The sequence below is a fragment of the Chiloscyllium punctatum genome, chromosome 9, assembly GCF_047496795.1.
Source record: "Chiloscyllium punctatum isolate Juve2018m chromosome 9, sChiPun1.3, whole genome shotgun sequence".
Lineage (NCBI taxonomy): Eukaryota > Metazoa > Chordata > Chondrichthyes > Orectolobiformes > Hemiscylliidae > Chiloscyllium > Chiloscyllium punctatum.
In genome coordinates, this window is record NC_092747.1 from 14,923,915 (window position 1) to 14,936,349 (window position 12,435).

Sequence of the window (12,435 nt, forward strand, 5' to 3'; positions counted from 1 at the left end):
AGTTATCAATATGAATGAATGAATGCGATTTGATGTGATATAGTAAGGTCGACTGATGCAAAAGATATATGGAAAATACAAGATTTTTGGCCATAAATAAGGAGTTTAATTATACATGAGATTGACCTATACACAAGTATATACAGTACATACACAAGGTTGGAACCTTTTGTAAAATTCTGGAAATTGAAGTATGTTTAAAATGTATTACAGGAGTGATTGCAGCAAATCAAGATGTTTTATAGTATAGTGGGTGTTTCCTGCCTCTGACCCTGAAGCTCTGAGGTCAAGAGCACCCCCTCACCCAAACCAGGACTTGATGGCTGCAGGGGGTGATATCATAACACAGCCAAACAGGTGGAGTATCAACTCATAAATCCCTCCAACATACTCCAATGGCACGAGGTAAGAGTGGGAGAGATTCCCAGTCAGCCATATGTTGAAAAGAAATTAGAGCCTCCATTCACTGTCCAAAGTGTCCTGCTGCTGCACCAACCTGGACTGTGTGTGTGTGTGTGTGTGTTATGGGGGGTGGGAGAAGGGCAGTTGGCTGGATAGCCAGTATAAATCAGATTGAACCCTGTTCTGGGCTGGGGCCTACTTCCTTGCTTGAGCCACGCTGGAGATCACAATGATGTGGTTTGGACCCTGCCTTTAGCCAGAGAACTGTGAGGCTGAAGAAGAAGAACAGTGTCTGTAATCCCTGTAAATATGATCGGGGTGCTCACTACCAATGGCCCGTTCGGATAAATGACCAGGTAATCTGCTATAGAAGAAAATATGCTTGACAGCATGTAATCACTCTGTGCTGATTTATCTTCTCCTTTTAATTCTCTTCTCATGCTTGTTAATGATTTGCACTCTTGGCATTAATCCTTCACTTCTGTTTGTATTGCTCAGTTTGTGTTGCTAATTATTTCAGTAGATTGCCAAATTCAAGAACGGTGTCACCAACTCTGAACATGAATAAATCCATCTCGCCATGTTCTGCAGTGTTAAATCATTAAAGAAATTACAGTGGACCCAGATGTAGCTGCAGAATAGAATACAGAGTTCTGTCTGCAGAGTTTCATATCACATCATGTAAACACAGTTTAATTTTGCATCAATAGCAACCAAATTCAGGCGCATAGTGTTAAAACCTTACTTTTGCCAAGGCATTTTGAATGGCTTATGATTTTGTTTTTCTTGTTTTTCTGACACACTGCAGAAGCAACAGAATGTCTCATTTCCCCAGGGTTTGTGCCTTCTTCCAAAATTGTTCTCCTCTCCCTTCCTGACGTGCCTTGTTATGCTGTGGTACAGTCTTCACAACTGGCAGACACCATCTGCTACTCAGAGGGCTTGGCAGCTTTTGGGTGCGAGTCTAGCCAGTAAGTGTTACTCGAGGAAGCAACACGTTTGAATCCTGAATCTTGACACAATAAATATCGAATAGGACGCAAATAACAGGAACATGTCCTCATTCTCCCTTGAACCACCCCACATTGAGAGTACTTGCAATATTGATAGTGCCGTTGTCATCTGTGGAGGCCTGTCTCCTTCCCTTGCCCCAGTGGTTTACACATCTCTTCCATGCTACAAATAACCAATGGAATATTTGTCCCTCTTTCTAATTGGTAATAGTTTTCCGTTGAATAAGGCTGATTGCCCGCTCTGACAACCTTTAAAAATTCTTTCACAAGATGTGCATTTTTTTTTAGCTCCATTCCCTCATTTCCCTTGGGGAAATGACACAACATCAAATAATTCGGAGACCCTTCAGTCCAACTCACCCATGCTGACCAGATATCCGAAATTAATCTAGTCCCATTTGCCAGCATTTGGCCAATATCCCTCTTAAGCCCTTCTAATTCATGTACCCCTCCAGATGCTTTATACATCCAGAACCAAACCCACTTGCAGAGTTAAATCAAAGGAGTTCGACATTGATATAGTAGTTTAACAAATTGAAGTCAGAATAAACAAAATTTGGAAAGATGAAGCATTTTTTGGCAAAGAGGTAAGTTACAGGTTAGGTATAAAACCTCAGCTGATTTAATAATGCCTTTCAGAGAAGAAAATTTGGTATTTTTCTCTGGCCTGGTCTGGTCTGGTCTGTCTATGATTCCAGTTCCATCCTGATATATTTGACTATTGATGACACTGTGCCATAAATTTGTTTCCTGACACCAAATGATGGTTTACGTAGTCTAATGAGATTCAAGTAAAATGTGATGATGTCCCTGACCATGTGACTGATAGCAACCAGAGAGACACAATCCCAGTCCAGAAGGAGTGTATGAAGACAGAAGCCTCAGACACTGTGTTGGAGTGCTCTATTTGAGAACCTACTATGTACTGACAAAAATAAGAGTGTTACAGTTCAGGAGCAGGTGAAGCGCTTCACTTAGTTTTAAGATGCAAACAAACGTAGACATCGTATGTGCACAGACTAATATGTCAATGTACTCGTAGCAATACTGGCTTAAAACTCGAGATGAAGCAGCTTAAGGGGAGGCAGTGGTCTAGTATATTGCTAGACTGTTAATCCAGAGATGATCCAAGTATTGTCTGGGGACCCGGGTTCAAATCTTGCCATGAGTTTAAATTCAATAAAAGTCTGGAATTAGGTTTATCTAATAATAAATCTAATGATGACCTTGTGGATCAATGTGTATTTTTGGAGAAGGAAATCTGCCATCTGGCCTACAGATGACTCCAGTCCTGCAGTAATGCGGTTGAGTCAACTAGGAGAAAGTGAGGACTGCAGATGCTGGAGATCAGAGTCGAGAGTGTGATGCTGGAAAAGCACAGCAGGTCAGGCAGCATCAAAGGAGCAGGAGAATCGATGTTTCGGGCAAGAACCCTTCATCAGGAATGAGGCTTGTGAGCCGAGGGGGTGGAGGGGCTGGGGGTTGGCTGGGGTGGGGGGATGTAGCTGAGAGTGTGATAGGTAGGTGAAGGTGGGGGTAATGGTGATAGGTTGGAGAAGAGGGTGGAGCAGATAGGTGGGAAGGAAGTTGGACAGGTCATGAGGGCAGTGCCAATTTGAAAGGTTGGAACTGGGATAAGGTGGGGGAAGGGGAAATGAGGAAACTGGTGAAGACCCTATTGATGCCGTAGGGTTGGAGCGTCCCAAGGCAGAAAATGAAGCGTTCTTCCTCCAGGCATCGGGTGGTTAGGGTGTGGCGATGTTTGAGTGTTAACTGGTTTCTGGCCAATAAATGCATTTGTTGCAACATGAGACAGTCACACAAAAGTTTACATCGATTCTGTTTTAACAGGAATAAGATCAGATACACACGACGTCCTTAAGCAGTAGACATAGAGGGAAGTAAAACATATTCTTTCCCCTGAGAACTGCTGGTCACTCAGATGCTCACCAGCGCCACCACTTGGAGAAGGTGGTTACTGCTACCAGAATAACTGTGACCGGAGGATCTAGGTTTGGAGAGAGGCCTAGAATGGAGGGAAGTCAAGAGTGGGGAGGGTCTTTGCACTATGTGGGCCATAGGGTCAGCAGTAAGGAGGTTGTACCTCTGCTGACAACCCCCTCCCCCCACCCATCCTGAACTCCACAGAGGCCAGTATCCATCATCAAGTCACTCTTTATTTACGCATGAACAGTCCTTGACAACAGTACTGCCTCACCCAGAGTCAGGCAGCAGAGCATCAATATCTCTGAAACTCACTCTTTTCATTTGTCAGTCAGAGCTGACCAGATTAACAGCCTCAGGTAACTCATGCCCAGCTGCCTGATCTCCTTATAATCACCACAGCTACATCCTTCAATCGTGCACTGAGTACTTTTGAACAGTGGATCCCTCTCCATGGGGTGGGTGGTGGGAAACCCACACAGATTAAGCACACCACATGCCAACAGACCCACAACAGATGGGTTAATACCAGCAGCAGTATGAACTGGTCATTCATTGTCTACTGAAAGACTTCAGTAGATGATGGGATGTCACCCATTTGCTGAACAGTTTGGTGGAGACAGGAGCACTGTGAGGTTTTAACTCACTATCGTCCCTCTCTGCTGCCAATCGTATTGAAAGAGAAAACCATAAGAATTACCACACCCCCCCCCCCCCCCCACCTTCACCTTGGGAAGGAGAGGAATGTAAAGGCCCAAATGCATTTATCACTGGGACCTCAGTCGGGTTTCTGTTTTCTCTGAGGCTGGCTAGCTGTCAGTAAAAGCTGTGGGGGTGGGTGGGTGGGGTGTAAGGTCAAGTCCACAACCTCGGCTGAACCTGAAGATGGCAGGGAGGAGTGAAGGTCTGGAGGCAGTGAGGGGGAGGGATGCTGAGGTAGCCACTATCTGGTTGAGATGACCAGAAAATATTAATGGCCCCAGCCAGCACTGCCCACAACCCATGAGTGAATTTAAAACATGATGTTTTTGTATGTTTTTTAAGAAACAAAATGTGTTATAAACTGCTGTCGATCTCCACCAGCTTGATGGGATGAGATGCGTTAGGCCCTTGACTTTGCAGTCAGTCTAAAGCCTAGTGGATCAGTGGTAATCACTGCTGCCTCACAATGCCATGGAGTTGGGTTTGATTCCACCCTCGGGCAACAGTCTGTGTGGAGTTTGCATGTTCTCCCCGTGTCTGTGTGGCTTTTCTCTGGGTGCTCTGGTTTCCTCTCACAGTCCAAGGTTTGTAGGCTAGTTGGATTAACCATGGGAAATACAGGAATCTGGTGGGTCTGAGTGGGCTTAATGGGCCAAATAGTCTGTTTCCACACTGTAGGGACTCTATGATCGTAGATGGTAAGAATCAGGAGTGTATAGCGTTGGCCGCCTGGTACATACTTTTGTTTTGATTTCTTACTCTATTTTCAATTAAAGAACCCATGTTATTTTTCCATCAGTCCTTGTGTGATAGGAGTGTTGCCTTTTGAATGAGGTGCTTTATTGGTACATTTATGTTAGAACAACATAGTGACATCCTGATTTGGAAATAGATTGCCTTTCTCTTGCTGCCAATGAAAGTGCTAAAATTCGCCTCCTTACAGCGCTGCAGGGGGTAATAGCACCAGATGGACTGCTGTGGGGCAAGAAGGCAGCTCCATCTCTCCAGAGAGACACCAGCCTCTCAATCTGATTGACTTGCGGTTTAGAATCAGACAAAAAAATTCTACTGGATTCCCAACTCAGGGTATAACGTTACTCCCATTTCCAAGAGAATAGGGGATTTGTATGGTCGCTATTGTGGCATGTTTGGCAGCATGGAAGGCATTTAATCATGTGGGGAGATGGTGTGAGGGCACACAAGGGCAATTAGGAACAGGCAATGATTGCTGACATCATACAGTCATACAGCATGGAAACAGGCCCTTCAGCCTAACTCATCCATGCCATTAACAGTCTCCATTCACAGCTATTCACCCTCTGAGTCAAATTGTTATCAACTCCTTTGTCTGTCCAATTGTTCTTTTCTCTGGGCTCTATCCCCACCTATCGCTTTCTTCTTACCCTTTCCCCCCACCATATCTTCTGTATACAAACCAACATTTTCCTAGCTACCCTCAGTTCTGAGGAACGGTCACTGGACCTGAAACATTAACTTTGATTTCTCTTCATAGTTGCTGCCAGACCTGCTGAGCTTTTCCAATAACTTCTGTTCTTGTTTCATCCGTGCTGATCAGGTTTCTGAAAGTGAACCAGTCCCATTTTCCTGTTTCTGGCCCATATCCCTCCAAACCTTTTCTCACTGAAGTATAGGAGGTTGAGGGATGACCTTTAAGCGGCTTATAGAATTATGAGGGGTATGGCAGATGTCTTTTCCCAAGGGTGGGGGATTCCAAGATTAGGGGGCATCTTTTTAAGGTGAGAGGAGTAGATTTAAAAAAGACATGAGAGACAATTTTTTTCAACACAGTGTGGTTTGTATATGGATTGAACTTCCTGAAGAAGTGGTGAATGCGGGTATAGATACAATGTTTAAAAGACATTTAGATAAACACATGAATAGGAAAGGTTTAGAAGGATATAGGCTAAGCACAGGCAGATGGGGCAAGTTCAGTTTGGCATTATAGTCAGCATGGATTGGTTGGACCAAAGGGTCTGTTTCTGCGCTGTATGACTCTATGACTCTCTATCTATGTACCTGTTCCCCACTGAATGGCAAAGTTACAAGAATGATTGTTTTTAAAAATGGCAATATTCTTTAAGGTTTTAAGAACAGTTTTGTTCAACTGCTGACTGGCCAGTTTATGTGCAGTAAACTGGAGAAGCAAAAGAATATCAACTATGTCATGCTGAAGTGTGGCTTGTGGATGTACTGTGATAACTTTAGTAATGTTCTGGCGATCACTCAAATTATTTTATAACTAAATATGGCACCAAGAATGGATGTGAAGCCAAACAGTTCCATCTTCCAGATGTGATCATTCTCTGCCCATGACAGAATGGGCCGTTTGCCAGAACATGTGATTGTATTCAGGTTCAGTTCTGGCTATATTTGTACAGTCCAACAATGTGAATTTGGCACTCAGCAATTCCTAGCTGTCACTCAGAGTTACCCTTGGGCGGTCTTACCCTTGGGTTAGAAAGTGGCTGTGTTTGTCATCCCAGTCTAAAGACTTAAGCTGAAGGATTCAGTGTAATATTAAAGAATCATAGAACCCCCTAATGTGAAAGCAAGCCACTAGGCCCACCGAGTCCACACTGATGCTCCAGAGCTGTCCACCCCCCTGCAACTCATCTACCTAGCCTGCACATCTCTGGAAATTGTGGGGCAAGTCTCCTATGGCCAATCCTCCTAACTTGCACATCTTTCGACTGTCGGAAGAAACCACAGCACCCAGAGGAAACCCACACAGACACGGGGAGAACGTGCAAACTTCACACAGACAGTCACCTGAGGGTGGAATCGATCCCGGGTTCCCTGGTGCTGTGAGGTGGCAGCGCTAACCACTGAACCACTGTGGAGGATAGAGGGTGGTTGCACTTTTAGTTGCCAAACCAAGCCACAGTCCAGCCCTCTCGAAAATGAACCATGGCACTCTTTTGATTTTTATACTTTTGTTTCAGAGTTCCACCTGGTGGGGCTTGTTTATCACTCAACCAAGGTCACAAAAACAGGTTATCATTATTGCATTGCAATTCATGGAACCTCACTATTAGCCACCTTTGTTTAAAATTCATTCACGGAATGTGGACATCGCTGACTGAGCCAGCATTTGTTATCCTTCCTTAAATGCCCATCGAGGTGGTGGTTGTGGTGAGCTGCTTTCTCAAACTGATTATAGGAAGGGCATTATTAAACTGCGGAAGTTTCAGAAAAGATTTACCAGGATATTGCCAGGAATGGAGGGTTTGAGATGTAAAAATAGTCTGGAAAAACTGGGACTTTTTTCAGTGGAGTGTGGAAGGTTGAGGGGTGACCTTCTTGATGTTTATAAAGTCATGAGTTGCTTAGACAAGATGAATGACAAGGGTCTTTTCCCTAGGGTGGTGGAGTTCACAACTAAGGGGCATGTTTTTAAGATGAGAGGAGAAAAATTTCAAAGGACATGAAGGACGACATTTTTACACAGAGTGGTCTGTGTGTGGAATGAACCGCCAGAGAAAGTGCTGGATGCAGGCACAGTTACAATGTCTAAGTTCATGAACAGGAATGGTTTGGAGGGATATGGGCCAAGTGCAGGCAGGTGGAACTAATTTAGTTTGGGAACATGGTTGGTGTGCACTGATTGGCCTGAAGGGTCTGTTTCCATGCTGTATGACTCTATGATATAGGGGCATTCACAGCACTGATAGGGCGGGAGTTCAGGATTTGGACCCAGTGATACTGAAGGAGACATGATATACTTCCGAGTTGAGATGGTGTGTGATCTCTTTACCATGCTTCTGTTTTGTCCTATCATGTGGCAAAGTTCGGGAGTGGGCATGTTCAGCACCATTCAGATACCAAAGCAGTCTGTATGTTGCCACCCAGGTAAATAGTGCTGTGAAGAAGGCATATGGTGTACTGGGCTTTATTAGTAGAGGAATTGAGTTCCGGAGTCCTGAGGCCATGTTGCAGTTGTATAAGACCCTGGTGTGGCCTCATCTGGAGTATTGTGTGCAGTTTTGGTCACCATACTACAGGAAGGATGTGGAGGCATTGGAATGGGTGCAGAAGAGGTTTACCAGGATGTTGCCTGGTATGGTAAGAAGATTGTATGAGGAAAGGCTGAGGCACTTGGGACTTTTCTCATTGGAGAAAAGAAGGTTTAGGGGAGATTTGATAGAGGTGTACAAGATGATTAGGGGTTTAGATAGGGTTGACAGTGAGAACCTTTATCCACGTATGGAGTCAGCTGTTACTAGGGGACACAGCTTTAAATTAAGGGGTGGTAGGTATTGGACAGATGTTAGGGGTAGATTTTTTACTCAGCGGGTTGTGAGTTCATGGAATACCCTGCCAGTAGCAGTGGTGGACTCTCCCTCTTTAGGGTCATTTAAGCGGGCATTGGACAAGCATATGGAGGTTATTGGGCTAGTGTAGGTTAGGTAGGCTTCGGTCGGCGCAACATCGAGGGCTGAAGGGCCTGTACTGCGCTGTATTGTTCTATGTTCTATGTTCTATGTACCTGGAGAGATAGCCACACGATGTTTATGTGTCCATCATTAGAGTGATTACTCTTCAAGTATAGTTCATGGCTGTAATGCAGTTTGGGCCATCTGAAGGTCATGATAAAAATGCAAGCCTTTCCACCTGAATTCTACAGGTGAAGCAAAGTGAGAATGGCTGCTCTAGATACGAGGACGACGTTTGACCAAGTGTAGCAGCAAGGGTTCTGAGCAAAACCGGAGTCAGTGGGAAAACTGGATGGATTCATACCCAGCACAAATGAAGATGGTTGAGTTAATAAAATGAAAATACTGCTGGAAATCTAAAACCCACACACAGAATGCTGGAGAAACTCCGCATCTGTGGAGAGTTACCATTTGGAATTTGTTATGACTCTTCTTCAAAACTCTTACATTATTCCATTATCCAGAAAGACATTATATAATCAGAGATCATTTTTAATGTCTGTTCTCCTATTAATTACTGAAGGTTTTCAGTTCCTGCAGCCCGACCGTTCTATGCATAGTGACCGTAGAACAGATGGGTTGCTATGACATCTACTTCCTGTGCTGAGAGGCCCATGGTGAGTGATTTGCCGGCCACACATTCATCGCTGCTGAACAGAGCCCCTCAGATCCATTTCAAAAAACCTCATATGAAAGTGGGCAGATCTTTTTCAGAAGGAAAAGGCTGTAGAACTGCCATCTATCTACACAAGAGTTCCCAGTGGGATCAAACATGTCATTAGCAACCTACTATCGCACATTGTTGGGATCACTATGGTAGAACCTACACAGGCATCAAGTAATGAAAAGAACAGACAGACCCGATTACAACAAGAACTTTTTCAAGTTAATTCATGGGGTATGAACGTTGCTCTGCACTTATTGCCCAAGGGGCAATTAAAAGTGAGCCACATGACTGTGGACTTGGAGTCACTTGTAGGCAAGAACAGTTAAGGACGCCAGGTTTCCTTCCCTGAAAGATGTTTTAGTGAACGACATGGACTTTTGAAACAATCAACAACAGTCACATGGCCACCATTTTAATTAGAGATTTTTATCTGCTTCAGACTTCACCATCTGTCAGAATGGGATTGAAACCCATGTCCCCAGAATGTTAGCCTGGGGCTCCAGATCACCAAGGTGGTAAAAACAATGACTGCAGATGCTGGAAACCAGATTCTGGATTAGTGGTGCTGGAAGAGCACAGCAGTTCAGGCAGCATCCAAATAGCTTCGAAATCGACGTTTAACCACTGCCTCAACCGCTCCCTCCATCCTAAGGGGTCAGAAGTGTGGATTTTTATGGAGGACAGCAGAATATTCAACACCTTTTGCAACTCTTCAGGAAACATCCCATGTCCAAATGCAGCAAGACCTAGTCAGTACACATTGGGCTAATATGAGAAAAGTATCATTTGGCTAAAATGAATGCCAGATTCTGGATTAGTGGTGCTGGAAGAGCACAGCAGTTCAGGCAGCATCCAAGTAGCATCAAAATCGACGTTTCGAGCAAAAGCCCCTCATCAGGAATAAAGGCAGTGAGCCTGAAGCGTGGAGAGATAAGCTAGAGAAGGGTGGGGGTGGGGAGAGAGTAGCATAGAGTACAATGGGTGAGTGGGGGAGGGGATGAAGGTGATAGGTCAGGGAGGAGAGGGTGGAGTGGATAGGTGGAAAAGGAGATAGGCAGGTAGGACAAGTCCAGACAAGTCATGGGGACAGTGCTGAGCTGGAAGTTTAGAAGTAGGGTGAGGTGGGGGAAGGGGAAATGAGGAAACTGTTGAAGTCCACATTGATGCTCTGGGGTTGAAGTGTTCCGAGGTGGAAGATGAGGCGTTCTTCGTCCAGGCGTCTGGTGGTGAGGGAGCGGCGGTGAAGGTGGCCTAGGACCTCCATGTCCTCGGCAGAGTGCGATGGGGAGTTGAAATGTTGGGCCACGGGGCGGTGTGGTTGATTGGTGCGGGTGTCCCGGAGATGTTCCCTAAAGCGCTCTGCAAGGAGGCGCCCAGTCTCCCCAATGTAGAGGAGACCGCATCGGGAGCAACGGATACAATAAGTGATATTAGTGGATGTGCAAGTAAAACTTTGATGGATGAGGAAGGCTCCTTTAGGGCCTTGGATAGAGGTGATGAAGGGCTTTTGCCCGAAACGTCGATTTCGAAGCTATTTGGATGCTCCAGATCACCAGTCCAATGGCACTAATATCGTAAGATGTCTCAAAGAATGTCACCAAACAAAATTCAACAGTGAGCCATAAAATATGATATTGGTAGAAGTGCCCCAAAGATAACTACTTTTTAAGGCAAGTCTTGAAATAGAGTAGAGACGTTTGTGGAGGAAAGTCATGTGTTCAGGTGCTTGGCAACTGTAGGCATGGTGACTGAGTGTGAAACCATAAGTTGGGCATATTCAAGGGGTCAAGATTGGTAGTGTTGGCTGAACAGCTTCTTTTCACGTGACAGCTACATGTTTGTCCAAATCAGTTGAAAGATTTAACAGTTAGATTTCTGGTACTATGCATAGGCACCAGATCCCACCAATTGTTTTGGCCTTCCCAACATTGTAGGTCAGCAACCAGCAAGCTCCTGTCATACTGTATGAGGATGTCCTTAATCTCCTTCTTGGAGGTTTCACCTACACATTTCTGGTAGTATGCAACTAATGCTTCAGAAATTAATCGATGAACAGCATAAATTTGAGCTACATGACCATCACCCTTCACACCACCTCTACTGTCCACTCCAGCAAGTCTTTCCTTTTCCAACAGTAAAATTGGTTCCAATAATTTGTGCAGCAAAGTTCTTGGCTCAATCTATTCCTTCTACCTTTCTTTAACTTTGAGAAGGCAACTCCCTTGTTTATAGTTGGCAACAGCTGTTGCTACTTTCTATCGCCCCAAAATCTGGACTGATTGCAAAGGACCTTTCAAAAACATCTTCCAGTTTCTGTCAAACAGAGCCATTAACCGCTGCCTCAATGACCTTCCCTCCATCCTAAGGGGTCAGAAGTGTGGATTTTTATGGAGGACAGCAGAATATTCAACACCTTTTGCAACTCTTCAGGAAACATCCCATGTCCAAATGCAGCAAGACCGAGTCAGTATACATTGGGCTAATATGAGACAAGTATCATTTGGCTAAAATGAATGCCAGATTCTGGATTAGTATTGCTGGAAGAGCACAGCAGTTCAGACAGCATCCAAGTAGCATCGAAATCGACGTTTCAGGCAAAAGCCCCACATCAGGAATAAAGGCAGTGAGCCTGAAGCGTGGAGAGATAAGCGAGAGAAGGGTGGGGGTGGGGAGAAAGTAGCATAGAGTACAATGGGTGAGTGGGGGAGGGGATGAAGGTGATAGGTCAGGGAGGAGAGGGTGGAGTGGATAGGTGGAAAAGGAGATAGGCAGGTAGGACAAGTCCAGACAAGTCATGGGGACAGTGCTGAGCTGGAAGTTTAGAACTAGGGTGAGGTGGGGGAAGGGGAAATGAGGAAACTGTTGAAGTCCACATTGATGCCCTGGGGTTGAAGTGTTCCGAGGCGGAAGATGAGGCGTTCTTCCTCCAGGCATCTGGTGGTGAGGGAGCGGTGATGAAGGAGGCCTAGGACCTCCATGCCCTCGGCAGAGTGGGAGGGGGAGTTGAAATGTTGGGCCACGGGGCGGTGTGGTTGATTGGTGCGGGTGTCCCGAAGATGTTCCCTAAAGCGGTCTGCTTGGAGGCACCCAGACTCCCCAATGTAGAGGAGACTGCATCGGGAGCAACGGATACAATAAGTGATATTAGTGGATGTGCAAGTAAAACTTTGATGGATGTGGAAGGCTCTTTTAGGGCCTTGGATAGAGGTGAGGGAGGAGGTGTGGGCACAGGTTTTACAGTTCCTGCGGTGGC

General features: G+C 45.2%; 1 pseudogene; it reads right to left on the reverse strand.

Annotated features, from left to right (window-relative positions):
- Nucleotides 1-11,042: 11,042 nt before the first annotated feature.
- Nucleotides 11,043-11,485, reverse strand: LOC140481039 (small ribosomal subunit protein uS9-like; annotated as a pseudogene).
- Between the last annotated feature and the right edge of the window lie 950 nt (nt 11,486-12,435).